Source organism: Homalodisca vitripennis, chromosome 6, assembly GCF_021130785.1.
Source record: "Homalodisca vitripennis isolate AUS2020 chromosome 6, UT_GWSS_2.1, whole genome shotgun sequence".
Lineage (NCBI taxonomy): Eukaryota > Metazoa > Arthropoda > Insecta > Hemiptera > Cicadellidae > Homalodisca > Homalodisca vitripennis.
The window spans coordinates 123,934,649-123,950,341 of record NC_060212.1 but is presented as its reverse complement, the minus strand read 5'-3'; positions in this window follow the sequence as shown (position 1 = coordinate 123,950,341).

The window sequence follows — 15,693 nt, the reverse complement described above, 5'->3', positions numbered from 1 at the left end:
TTTGATACAAATTATAATGAAGTTATCTACCATAAAAAACTATATATATATATATATATATATATATATATATATATATATATATATATATAATGGTAGCACATTCACCCGGCAAGTGAGAGATCCGGGTTCGACTCCCGGCGGAGCAAGTACTTTTTGCGATTCAATGTTTATTGAAATTATATACATATATATATATATATATATATATATATATATATATATATATATATATATGAGTATATCGAGCAAAGTCAAGGCGACTGGTACTCAAACGATTAGATAAGAACACGATATTATTGCATCAATGAGTTAATACGTTTATAAAAAAAAAATGCATTATGAAGCAATTTAATATCATTTCCTAGATTTTATACATCCTGTCGTTTACTGAGGGGAAAAAATAAAACAGATTTGATATTTTTATTTTCTTATGTTCACTTTTCCATATATTTAATTTCTAAACCCGTTGCCTTTGGTTCGTATGGATTTGTAAACTTACCTATTTAATTTAAATAGAATACCAAAAACTTAATCCTTCCTAATGTTTATAGCACATTTTAACGAAATAAAAATAATTCTCTCTGTTTTAACTACCACGCACACTAAGTTTAATAATAATTACTAGTATGCGTGGCCTCTAAGTACTACAGAGGTACTACTCTGTGTAATCCCACCAATGTTTACAGTAGGCCACTCTATCCCCAAGAGAATTTATTCACGGATGCAGGGATTACAATAACTCTATAAAACACAAAGAGAAATTTCCCTCTGTAGTGATGCTTTGTGGGATATTCTATTCGAAATATCCAAGGAGATCTTTCAGGATTTTATGAAACTGTACGCACCTTATCACCTTAACTTACTACACCTGTTAGTTTATTACATAACCTTTTAGTGCACTAAATAAAAGTTAAGTATTGTAAGCTGGCGTCGATATAATTGTTAACAAAATAATATAAACACAACGTTGATGACTTATGCTGGTTATTATTATTTTGAAAAAAAAACTTAAATAACTATTTATTAATGTTAATGTACCAGGAAAGTGCAGCTCTTAGGTATTACTTGATTTCTCTCAAGCATTTAACGCAATTAACCACGAGTTGCTGATAGCCAAGTTGAAGTCCTGCTGTTTTGGTAAAAACGTCATTGAATAGATAAAATCCTACATGAGTGGAAGAAGTCAGGTGACAAAGTTGGGAAATGAAACATCTTCTCCACTCTTCAAGCATCGAGGAGTGCCTCAGGGCAGTTGTGTTAGTCCTGTATTGTTCAATCTGTACAGTTCTGATTTCCCCAGCTGTGTGCACAACTGCAACGTGCACATGTACGCCGATGATTGCCAGCTGCACTTGTCTTATGATGCTTCCTTTGGTGAGGACGCTCTGTTTCGGATAAATGCTGACCTCAAGGTGATTTTCACGTGGTATTCTGCAAATGGTTTGATGCTGAACATATACAAGTGTAGTGTGTTGCACATAGCACCACGTGATCTTGTGGAGACCCTGAGAGCGAGGGGTGTGGGTGTTGTGCTCGGGGGCGCGAGTTTGCAAGTCTGCGACAAGGTGACAACACTGGGCGTCGTATTTGACAGTGAGCTCTCGTTCTCCGGTCATGTCACAAAATAAACAAATATAGTTATAATTAATTATTACTGACAGCCTGTAGTTATACAAAGAATAATATAGAGGGAAATTTGCTTACACAGCTGAATATAATATAAACGGATTGAACTATAAATATAAAATACACAACACACATATTAAAACATTTATAAAAATAGTTTTTTTTTTTAATATGTAAATTCCATATTCCATACTTTGCTCATAATGTGGGGAGTTGTGGGAAAAACTTAAACTTTTAAAACTGCAGACCGGATCTTGATACATATTGTTTAAATTTTGAAGTAGAGCCCCGTATATAGTGTCTGCCAGTAACCTTTCGTAAACCTATATAATGATCAGATTAGCTTGGAAATCTTTTAAATATCGAAAATTCATCCAGAGGCAATGAATTTTATTTAAAACGCTAGTTCTTGTAAGTAAGATTACATGATCTGTAAATGGTTGTAGTTAAAGTGTCTTCATAACTTTATTTCCACAAGTAAAAAGGTTCCTAAACTATATTTTCTACAAAAATAAGTTCTACAAATACATTAGACTGTGATGTATTGCTGATAGAACCTACTAATCAAACCGTAACAATAACTTTCTTGCCATATATGGTAATTCGCATGGTAAATCTTAAAAACAGCGACTACCGCTCCAATCGCCGTAATTTTTTGCATACTAACACAGGTTAACGTAATTTCACCGAAAAAAATAGTCCCGATAAAAATATAAAAACCAGTTTTTCGGCAGTCAATGTTGGCAATACAAAACACATAAATAACAAGATTTTCGACTATCAAACTAAAACAATAGCCGACCATGGTCGTTTTGATGAGTTGACAGTAGTCACGTGACAAACGGGAAAGTTTCCGATTAGCCGGGCGGATCACATGACCTATAGGACGGCTTCGATTGACCGCCAGACGTAAACAAACAAACCCACATTGACAAGGAATAATTAGTGAAGTTATTGACATAGCGTGCGATGGTTCTTGTCACACGCTAAAAAGACCCTAGCTTGCCTATTCAAAACTCAGATCACGCGATGCTTGCCCGCTGCGCAGCGCTTTGCGCTGCTTGCTCTTTTAGAAAAAAAATTAACTCGAGCTTGCAAAGTCCAAGCCCAGATCACGCCATGACTGCTTACACACACAAAACTCAGACAGAACCAACGCAGGTTTCATTACAGGCAAAAGATAAGCGGCGCGCGTTTATCACTGATAAGATAAGACAAGTTTATACTAGAATCTCAACAGTTGATTTGAAATTGATGGAATACAGCGTTTGAGACAAGCGATTGCATATATACGTTTAAAGGAAAAGTAATTAATATTGTTGCTATGAAGCATGGAAACAAATCATATATGACCGTGTGAACGTTTGATACTGTTGGGGAAAATTAATGGACGGGTGATACTGTGTCATGTTCTTAATGGTTTTAGAGACCTATCCTAAACTATTGCTTTGCATTCTTTTCACTAATTTCTTGCTTAACGGGAAAGATATTCACTAAAAATACTTTGACTGTTAGAATTAATAATAAAATTTCAATTCTTTGTGGAGAAACTAAATTTAAGCGAAGGGAAAATTCCTTAGCGGGACAAATAATTTCAGGTTACATGAGAAAATCGGGCCTTAATAATAAAATACTGAAAAATCGCATCAAAGAATATTATCAAGTACTAACATGTTTGATAAAACTATATGTTTTATGTACAATGAATTAATTTGTAACTTTAGATTTGTTTGCCTACGTATATTCTAGAAGAAATTGCGATGTTGATAAAACACACAAAATTACATTTGTATTCAACCCACAGTAAAATAGAGTATAGTTGTTTTTGGATTTGCATCTTTATTTATTTAAGTAATATCAGGAATATGATAAATAGTAGAGAGCCAAACATTGGGAAAAATTATTTAAAATGTTGATAGGTAAATATTATGTGAGTATTATTTAATTAATTATGAAGAGTGTCACGTTTATACTGATATACATTTACACACACACACACACACACAAACACACACACACACACACACACACACACACACGAGCTCGCGCGCGCGCGCGTGTGTGTGTGTATGTATGTGTCTATATATATATATATAATATATATATATATATATATATATATATATATATATATATATACTAGCAGACCCGACAGACGTTGTCCTGTACACGTTATAAGAATTTAATTATAGTTAATTAAAATTACAGTATAGTATCGGAACTGGCCAACAGAATTTAATGTATCTAAAATACTAAATAAGTATTCCGTATAGGGTTGAAGTATAATAAGTGGCCACCATCACAATCGAATTATAGATATTTCTGAATAGCCTATCTAAACTACTAAAATGACAAACTGAATTAGATTATAGTTATTTAAAGGCTGAATTATAATAAGCGACCAACATCGCAATCAAATTATTGATATTTCTAATTAGCCTATCTAAACTACCGAATTTTATTATCTTTATATTTCTTGTGTGCGTGTGTATGGAGCTGAACTCCTCCTAAATGGGTGGACCATCTTGGAATGTTTTTACATTGTATCCAGCAGAATGCGCTACGATCACAGTTTCATATGTTTTCTATTTTAATTCCAGGTTTTCCTGACAGTTTGTGCTGCTATCAAATATGTGTGTTGCTTTGTAACATTGTGTAATTATTGTGTGAGTGCTAATTGTAATAATACATTAATAGAGATTGAAGATGTTTGAAGTACATAAAAAAACTATAGTCATTCATTGAAGTTATTGAACTAATTTTGAAAATTTATTAAACGATGTGAGTATATTGGTCGCATAACCTAAGTAGCATACAAATCAAAAGGTTGTTTTTCTATGTGTGAATAACTATTGTTAACAGTTTGGTCACATAAGTTCAAATTAAGTAGCATATAAATCACATGATTGAATAACTATTCGTCCTCTTCCACGAAGACGTGGCATTTTTCTGTAAAAATAAAATTCTGTATAATAGTACACAATGAATATGAGTAACTAATTCAATATGTAATTTTAATTAAGTAACTTCTAGATAAAAATGTATAACAACATAGACTACAGTATCTAAAATACTAAAGAAGTATTCCCTATAGGTCTGAAGTACAATAAGTGGCCACCATCACAATCAAATTATTGATATTACTGATTAATCTATGTAAACTACCGAATTACATTATAATTATTTAAAATTACAGTATAGTATCGGAACTGGCCAACAGAATTTAATTTATCTAATAAACTAAATAAGTATTCCCTATAGGTCTGAAGTACAATAAGTGGCCACCATCACAATCGAATTATTGATATATCTGAATAGCCTATCTAAAGTACTAAAATGACGATCCAAATTAGATTATAGTTATTTAAAGGGAGAAGTATAATAAGCGGCCACCATCTCAATCGAATTGATATTTCTGAATAGCCTATCTAAACTACTAAAATTATGATTTTAATTAGATTATAGTTATTTAAAGGCTGAAGTATATATATATATATATCTAATATACTAAATAAGTATTACCTATAGGTCTGAAGTACAATAAGTGGCCACCATCACATTCAAATTATTGATATATCTGAATAGCCTATCTAAACTACTAAAATGACGATCCAAATTATAGTTATTTAAAGGCTGAAGTATAATAAGCAGCCACCATCTCAATCGAATTATAGATATTTCTGATTAGCCTATCTAAACTACTGAATTGCATTATAGATATTTAAAATTACAGTATAGTATCAGAAACTGGCCAACAGAATTTAATTTTAAACCAATTCCTACATTACTAACAATAGTTATTGACACATGTGATTCTCTATTAATTTAATATTACAATTAGCACTCACACAATAATTACACGATGGTACAAAACAACACACAAATTTGATAGCAGAACAAACTGTCGGGAAAACCTGGAATTAAAATAGAAAAACATTTGAAACTGCGATCGTAGCGCATTCTGCTGGATCCAATTTAAAACATACCAAGATAAAAAACAATTTATTTATAAACCAAAAATTAACTGATCAATCACTGCACACTTAATATTTACCAATTTCAGTTAAAAGTGTATTTTACTAAAACTTCCAATTTTATATCTAGATAACCTCTATTGATATTCCTGATTAGCCTAATCTAAACTACCGAGTTTCATTATAGTTATTTAAAATTACAGTATAGTATCAGAACTGGCCAACAGAATTTAATTTAAAACCAATTCCTACACTATTAACAATAGTTATTCACACATGTGATTTGTATGCTACTTAATTTGAACTTATCTGACCAATTTTGACTGCAGATTAAAAATGTAAATTACAACAAATTATTTGAAATCCATTAGTTTAAAACTTGATTATCTAAAATGTCAACAATAGTTATTCACACATAGAAACACAACCTTTTGATTTGTATGCTACTTAGGTTATTTGAGGTAATGCGACCAATAATCTCTATTAATGTACTATTACAATTTTAGCACACACACAATGAATGTTTTATTTTTTATTTTCTTCCTTTTGCCTGTTGGCTGGCCTTTATAAACTTATAACGCGGCCACGTAGTACACTTTTTATAACTTTATTCTATTATATTTTTAATGTTATTTGCCGTATTTACTTTTGAAACATGAACCTTACAAAACAACACACACACATTGATAGCAGCACAAACTGTCGGGAAAACCTGGAATTAAAATAGAAAAACATTTGAAACTCCGATCGTAGCGCATTCTTCCAAGATCAACACTTAATAATTTACTAAGAATTTCACTTAAAAGCTAAAACTTCCAATTTTATATCTGGATAATCTCTATCCTCCAAAGTGAGTACAGAATATATTGAAATAAGAAGTGGTGTTATTTTTATATGTTTATGCTTACTCTATGCTTTCAAGACTATAATTGATTAAACGTATGGCTGTGTTGTAATATATAATGTTTACATAGAACAACTGGTGAAAATTTAACTTTGCAATCTGCATTAGACTACTGATCAAGCACTTCATAATAACGTAATCTAAATGTAAACAAATGTTTCTGCCTCTTTGGTGAATTTCAGCTGAAAATATTCACAGCTGTTAAGTATCAGTTCACTTTGTATTACGTGTCGTAGCACAGTCTGTCGGATCCAATATAAAACACTCCAACATCAACAATTTATAATTAAAAATTTAATTAAATTTGACCGAATAAATAACTATAATGAAATTCAGTAGTTTGGATAGGCTATTCAGAAATATCAATAATTCTATTGTGATGGTGGCTGCTTATTATACTTCAGCCTTTAAATAACTATAATCGAATTCGGATAGTAGTTTGGATAGGCTATTCAGAAATATCAATAATTCGATTGTGATGGAGGCCACTTATTATACTTCAGCCCTATTGGAAAATCATCTTATTTGTTTATGTACACTCCTGAAGGATTAACAAAAAATATTGTACATTCAATAGCATTACGATAAATTAAGTTGTAAATTAAAAAAATATACTTGTTATAAAATTAGTAATTTAAAATTACAGTATAATGTCGGAACTGGCCAACAGAATTTAATTTAAAACCAATTCCTACACTATAAACAATAAGTAGTTATTCACACATGTGATTTGTATGCTACTTAATTTGAACTTATGTGACCAATTCTGACTGCAGATTAAAAAATGTAAATTACAACAAATTATTTTAAATCCAATTAGTTTAAAACTTGATTATCTAAACTGTTTAACAATACTCACACATAGAAACACAACCTTTTGATTTGTATGCTACTAAGGTTATTTGAGGTATGCGACCAATATACTCACTTCAATGTGCAAAATGAGTTCAATAACTTTAATAAATAAGTATAGTTTTTTATGCACTTTAAACATCTTCAATCTCTATTAATGTATTATAACAATTAGCACTCACACAATAATTACAGAATGTTACAAAACAACACACAAATTTGATAGCAGCACAAAATGTCGGGAAAACCTGGAATTAAAATAGAAAAACATTATGGCTGTGTTGTAATATTAGGCCTATAATGTTTACGTAGAACAATTGGTGAAACTTCATCTTTGCAATCTGCATTACACTACTGATCAAGCACTTTACAAATTTAAAATATTAACTTTCTAAATTTTAAATGTGAACAAATGTTCCTGCCTCTTTGATGAACTTCAGCTGAAAATATTCACATCTGTTAAGTATCAGTTCACTTTGTATTACGTGTCGTTCGTGGCGCAGTCTGGCGGATCCAATGTCAAACACTCCACCATCAACAACAATTTATTATTAAAAAATTAATTAAATAAACTATTAAAACTTGACCGAATTATGAATCTAAACCATTCTCGGATCCAACTGAAGACACACAAAAAGTTTCATTAAAATCGGTCCACCCGTTTAGGAGGAGTTTAGGACCATACACACGCACACAAGAAATATATATATATAAAGATATATATGACTAATAAAGCAATAAGTTTGGTATATAATGTTAGACTTTCCGAAATAAAACTTACACTTATCAAAATATGTATAAGAAATATGCAACCCGTAGTTTCATTGATTGTTTTTTATTTGTTTCTATTTAAATGTAACATTTATCTTCAATTTGTTGTTGACCTCATATAAAGTTATAGTTAAGGTGTTATACATGTAAAATTTTACATGTATATAGTTCAAAATTTCTATATTCTATAAATTATATCTCTTGTGTTCTTGTGTAGTCATTTATCACTTTCTCTAATTTTTCATTAAAATATAAACGACATTATAGTTTTCGTATCAGTGTACATATATATATATATATATATATATTATTTAGTGTATGTATTATAAAACTTATATAAATTTAATGAACTACTTCTTGTGGCGTGCGAGGCCACTTCTCTACCTTTTATTGCAAAGCTCTTTGGGTTATTTAATTTTTAATATTTTATTTGTGTTCAATATTTATTAGTTTTCATGTATATTTTATTGGCATTAATGATTATTTATGATTTTTATTAGACTTTATATTACAAAATATTACACACTATTGTTTTGTGGTCTTTCTATGCATTTGTTTAATCCTTGGCCACTTTCGTCCATGGAGATACTATAGTTGTTTGGTGTTATCCATGTAAAGAGAGATTGCATGCCAAAACCATATAGCTTATTACTACCCTTTCCAGATAGTTATATTCCACACTCTTGTTTTATAGCTTAGTCAATGCAGTTCATAGAAAATAATTATATGAATCTTATAAACGATATGCAAAACATTTTAGGATTATGAATAATTATGCTAAGGTTGCACCTATGTAAATTTGAAAGCTTTACTAATACTTCAAGTTATAGTTAGATTGCTTGCCCTTATAAACTATATGAATATATTTGGTATTTTATTACACTCTTAAAATTACAATTACTAAAACTTTTCTTATTTCTTAAAAGATGTACAACATTGAATTATATTTTCCTTTTGAGCGCCTATAAATTTGTGCAGAGAAGCCACTGTTAGAATATAACAATGCGTCAAAATATAACAAATATTATTGGTCATAATTTTTCTTCAAAATTTCTTAAATATTAGCATAAAAATTCACTTATTATATTATACATTATTACTTAAAACGCAGTTTTTTCTGTACACGCATGCAAGCAACAAGTTTTTGTTAGTTTAAGCATACACATTTTCTGTTATTAAGTTTAAAATACTTTTAATTTGTCTATTCGCTTGTGATATAAGGATAACTTATAACTGAAGTTTGCACATTAATACCTAATGAGCGGTAAGGAACTTTCAACATGAACGTTAAGATCTCCTTAACCTTTATGCTACACTGAAGATTACTCTACCTCTGAGTATGTTCCTAATTGCAGCTTGTGGCAACACACTGATAGCTTTCGACATGACCAAGCCATCACTGTGGGAGTTCTGATCTAACAGTATTATCTCCTTCTCTAGTTCAAGGGAACACATCGAGTAGTCTGCGTTTCATCAAATTAAACGTTTCATCCCACTTTGGCTTTATGAGAGAGAGGGAAAGAGTGGATTTGGATGAGCGTCATTGAATCTTGTTTCTCAGTAGGCTTGTACTGAATGGACGAAGCACATGGGGGTTGGATACCTCTGAGTTCGTAGTAAAGAATACTCGATTAGCAAAGTGTACTTATATGTTTAATTGTGGTAAATAAACATAAAAGCACCACTTTTAGATGTTAAAAATGAATAATATATTGCCACGTTGCTGCCAAATAGAGTGATAATGAAGTAAATGATAACATAGGAATGTGCCTGGTGTTTGCAATGTTCTATGGACATTTTGCATACGAACCTAAGAACTGTAAACCTAAAATTGACTTCCCTTCACGTTGATGTTATGTTAAGTTGTCGACTCACAAGCGCGGGCGTTAGAATTTTGGTTCGAAATTGCAGCTGTAGTCGGAAAAAAGTTAAGATTAGTAAACTAAAAGTCTATAACATAAATCTTTGAAGCACTCGAAGTTGAATTAAGAGACTAGAAGTTAAATCAGAGTCTGGATTGAACTCGCGGACAAGGCGCGCGAGATTTTTCTCAGCAGCAAGATAGTCAGCTACCAAGTTTACGACAGAAAAAAAATCAATACGCGTGCCAATAAGGATATTAATCCGCAAAAAATTTAGTTCCAAGGACATTGGACGTAACTTATATTAGCCAGTATCGAATAACGGTGTTGCGAAAATATGTATAATATAAAAAAAACAACAAAGAAATAACGGTACAGGCTGACTATTTTTTGTCTATCGGGGGTTATAAAAACTTATTCCGTACGAATGAACGTCTGCTTATCACACGTCATACATCTTAAGAATGAACTAAGATTTAGAATTCATATTTTTCATCTATCCAGAGGGAAGCCTACTATATGACACGTGGTGTGGCGTAATCCTATGTCGTAAGTACTAATGGTAGAACGTAAGTGAAGCCTCTTCTCTAACTTTATTTGGATGTTTCCATGTCTACACACGATAAACGATGTATAGTGGCCAAAATCGTCTTTAATTTTCATTTATATAACCAGAAGGCTAACGTTGATATGACATGAATTGGTTTATTCTGTTTGGAGATGGGTTAAATACCAACATAAATAACGGAGGATACACTTACGTTAAAAATGTTTGTAAGGTTAGGGAATAACTCATATCTAAACGTGGTAGTTGTTGTAAAGACTAGTGTCTCGCATACACAATTTGCCAAGTTATTTTACAAATAATTTAACATTATTTAACTTATTTTTGTAAATTCCTATAGATATCTATTCTTAAAATATTTTTACAAATGGGTTTCAAACATCTCAAATGATTTTTTTTTTACAGATTGATTTTATAACTGAGGAACTCAGCAATCGATTTCAATGAATTTGTTTTGAATACAACTTTATTCTTCATTTTCATTACTAGACTGGTTTGGGTATTGAAGAGGTGGCTACTACTAAAAGTGAAAGCCTTTAATTTTCTTATAACACTGAATATATGAAAATAATTTTACTGAGTGGTGTAAAGTTGATCCGTACTATAATGTATCAAAATGCATGTCGCAGACGAATAACTACAAACTAACCGTTATTTAAATTAAAATTAATGTAAGTTTAACTAAAGTGTATTTAAATCTTTGATATTAGAACAGATTGTTTGAAACTAATTTAATGGTGGGTAATTGGTAACGAAATAAAGTGTTTATGCAGTATCAGGAATAGTTGAATGAATCAATAAATTTGTAGTTTGGAACTATTTTGTTTATTATTTCATTAGTAAGATCATATATGAGATAGTAAAAATGAGGTTTTTGCGAAATGAAACCCAATAAAAGGTAATATGTCAATAAATCTGACAGAAAACGGAATATTTAGCAATACACTTTCAATTTTAATTTGAAAAAAAAAATTATAAAAAATCATTAACTTTTGATAGAACAAGCAAGTATTACAAAAAACTTGCAAACACTATAAAACCAACGATGAAGCTAACAAAATAAAAATAGAGCTACTTAATACAAAAAAATAGCATTAACTACAATAAAATAAATACAAATATGCAAACAAAACGTCCCAGATAAAACTTTGAGTAGTAATTAATAGACGAGGAAGAATTTGTAACAAAATATTAGTCGAATTCTCGCGGTAAACACGAGTAGCATGAATTGGTTAGTTAAGGCACGAGTCTGTAACATGAAGCTTCATCAACAAACGACCTATACAAAAAACAATGGTCATCTGTAACATCTTTATAACAGGCTGCTAGCTTTACGACAGTTTTTATCTGTATTATTTATGTTATTATCTTTTTTTGTTGAAGATAAACCTAATATATTAATTCAAACAAACTCTCCAATAACATAAAGTTTTTTATTTTTGTGAGGCCTTTCGTACTCAATGAGTACATCTTCGGACTCACACAACTGAATGAAAGTAATAATAACAATAGTAACATAAACAATTTTGTACTAAATAAAAACATATGTCATTAAAAATACAAAGAGGTAATATTCTATGACAGCACAGTATGTTATATGTATATATAAAAATAAAGTTTATATTTAGTTAAATCAAATAAAGTAACGGTGAATTTTGAAAAGGTCCAGGTTCGTTGTTTACCAGATTATTTTGGTTCATTTTTATAAAAATTGTTTCATATGCATCAAGGAATTTTTTATTTTGTACTTCTTTTAATAATTTTGCATTTGAAAAAGAGTGTCCAGTTTGAAGTGCATGTTTGCCATGGCTGATCTTTCTTCCTGTTGGGATTTTATACATGCCCTATGTTCCTTAGCTCTCTGTTTTAACTTTCTTTTTGTTTGGCCAATGTATTTTAAATCGCAATTGTCACAATGAATTTGATAAATTCCAGATTTTTCTTCTTCATTAATTTTATTCTTGGGATTTCCTAATATATTCTTTAATTTAATTTTGTAATTTGTAGATACATTAATATTGGCATGTTTCTTAAAACTTTTAGTAATATCTGTAGATAGATTGTTGTAGGAAACAGATATCCATTTTTCAGGTTCTTTACTTTTGATTTGATATAAGGTTGTTCTAGAATTTCTTTCAATAATTTTCTTTTTCTTTTTTATCATATTGTCAATCATGTTAGTTTTGTAGCCATTAAATAAAGCAGTTTCCTTTATTTTCTTAACTTCTTGTTTATAATTTTCTGTTGATAATGGAGTATGTAAAAGCCGATGGATTAAATTGTGAAAAGCTGCTCTTTTTTGTGATGGGGGATGAAATGAATCAACTGGAATGAATCTGCCATTTTGTGTTGTTTTTCTGTATATATCAAATTCAAAATGGTCATTCGTATTTTTCATGATTAATAAATCAAGAAATGGGAGTTGATTTTCATTTTCTATTTCACAAGTGAATTTGATAGAAGGATAAAAGGAGTTGAGAGAATCGATAAAATTTTGAAGATTTTGTTTCTTGTCGAAAACAGCAAAAATATCGTCAACATATCGCTTCCAGATTCTGGGAAAATAATCCTTGAAAAAGAAAATGTTTCCTTTGCATGGGTTTCAAATTTACTTAAAAATATGTTTGCAATAAAACACGAAAGTGGATTTCCCATGGCAGTACCATCAAACTGTTTGTAATATTTTTCTTGAAATTGAAACACATTTTGGGACATACTAAGATTTACTAAATTAATGTATTCGTTAACAATAGCTGTTTCTAAATTTAAGGAAATCAGCCAGTCCTATACGATTCTGATAGTATCTTTAATTGGTACGTTTGGATATAGTGATTCAATATCAAACGATACAAGATATTCATCTTCTTCGATTTTTAAATCTCGTGTGGAGTTTATAAAATCATACCTATCTTTAATGGAGAAAGTGGGAGGAATCTGAAATTGTTGAAACTCCTGCACTAACCATTTTGATATCTTATAAGAAGGAGAATTTATGCACGAAACTATGGGCCTCATTTTATTACCAGGTTTGTGTGTTTTTGGAAGACAGTACAATCTTGGGATGATTGGGTTTGATACAGTAAGTGATTTTAAAATTTCTTTGGATATGATTGTCTTGCAGTGTTTTAATGAGGCTGTAACTGATGCAATATATTGATTTAAAGGATTCTTTTTGAATTCTTCATAAGGGCCGTCTTTAAGCATGTTTTGAACTCTTGAGTAATATTCACTTTTATCTAAGATAACGATTGTGTTACTTTTATCTGCTTTTGTTGCAGATAAACCATATGTTGCAATAATTCTAGAAAATGTTCTATCATGCACTATATTTGTTTCATCATATCGTATGTTTCATTTATAAAATGTGTTGTTCCATGACACATATTTAATTTAGTACTTTACCCATGTATAATATATATATATAAGTTCATAAACCTCTGAAACACTCTGTGCAATCGTGTTTCTATCTAAAGCACTAATCTAAAGCCCTTTTTTATCCATTCCCAAGTCTGTAAATGAAACTTTATTTCTGGTTACCTGCCTCAATGTAAAGTAACGAACAAGAAAAAACGTATTCAAGTAAAATATACCTTTTTTTTTGTGTACTAGTTTATATACGAATACTTTCAAACAAATATGATTACTTTACGACAAAACTTACTAACAAGTGTTAAAGAAATAAATATTGTAACACATGCATAAACTCTTATATTCGGGGGCTTTTATCGGTGTTAGTGTACTCTTACGGTACAGAAGAAACATAATACCTGGTTATAATACATTATTATTAAAATATTTATACATTACTTTAATTAATTTTTCCATAACTGAACTAAAAAAGAAAACGTTGTCATAAACTTGGTTATGGAAACTCTTACTGTACAAGTCGTTAATATTATTCTTATAATTTTGTTTAGGCTTGTATCAATTGCTGCATTTTTGTCATGTACATATTTAAAAATTTCATTGTTCTGTTGTAATGTAGGATTTAATTATTTTATACATTCATAGAATAAGCATGATAATTTTTAATGCAGTTTGTTATTACAACTTTGAACGTTGGATCGTTGAAAATAATAAAATATTTAAATTCATACTAAAAAACGGTTTCTTTGACCAAATATTTCAGAGTATATATTTGTGTTTATAAGCGTATAAATAGTGATGATAAGGCTTTATATTTTAGTCGTAGCCACAATTTCAATACCTAAACCAGTCTAGGAAAGAAAATGAAGGATAAAAGTTTTATTTAAAAACCAATTCTTAAACATTTATTACTGAGTTCCTCAGTTACAAAATCAATTTGTCAAAAAAATACTTCGGGAGGTTTGAAACTCAGTTATGAAAACGTGTTAAGCATATATATCTTTAGTAATTTATAAAAATAAGTTAAATAAGATTATATTATCTGTAAAATAACTTAGAAAATGGTGTACGCGACCAAATGTGTAAATACGTGTTATTCCCTAACCTTACAAACATTTTTGACAGAATAAACCTATTTCTGCCATTTAAACGCTAGCCTTCTGGTTAAATAAACGGAAATTATTTGTTTTTGGCCTCTATTTAGCTTATATCGTGTGGAGGCATGAAACGTTTAAACAAAATTAGAGTAGAGGCTTCACTTACGTTCTACCAGGAGTACTTACGACATAGGATTACACCACACCACGTGTCGTATAGTAGGCTTCCCTCTGGATAGATAAAAAATATTAAGTCTAAATCATGTTTCATTCTTGATAAAAAGACGTTTATTCGTTCATTAGAAAGTGTTTATATCCCCCGGCAGACAAAAAAAAATGACGTCAGCCTATTAAGAGATCGACTTTAATGACCCTCATCCAAATTCCATAGACGTACACTATAATAGAACTCTTGTGTATACACAAGTATCATTTCATGAAGAAGCTTAAGTCCAGATAGTTATTCTTAGTATAGTTTAATACATGGTACATGTGTTTATTTAGTAAGGTTTCATAGTGTGTGAGAATTTTCGGTGAGATAAGAATTAAATGAAAATTAATTGAAACAAAATAGTTGCTACATTGTGACAATCTTTGACCGAACGATGAAATTTTATCTTATTAAAATCATATATCTCCACTTCTAGTTGTCAAGCTTACAAATAAGTATGGT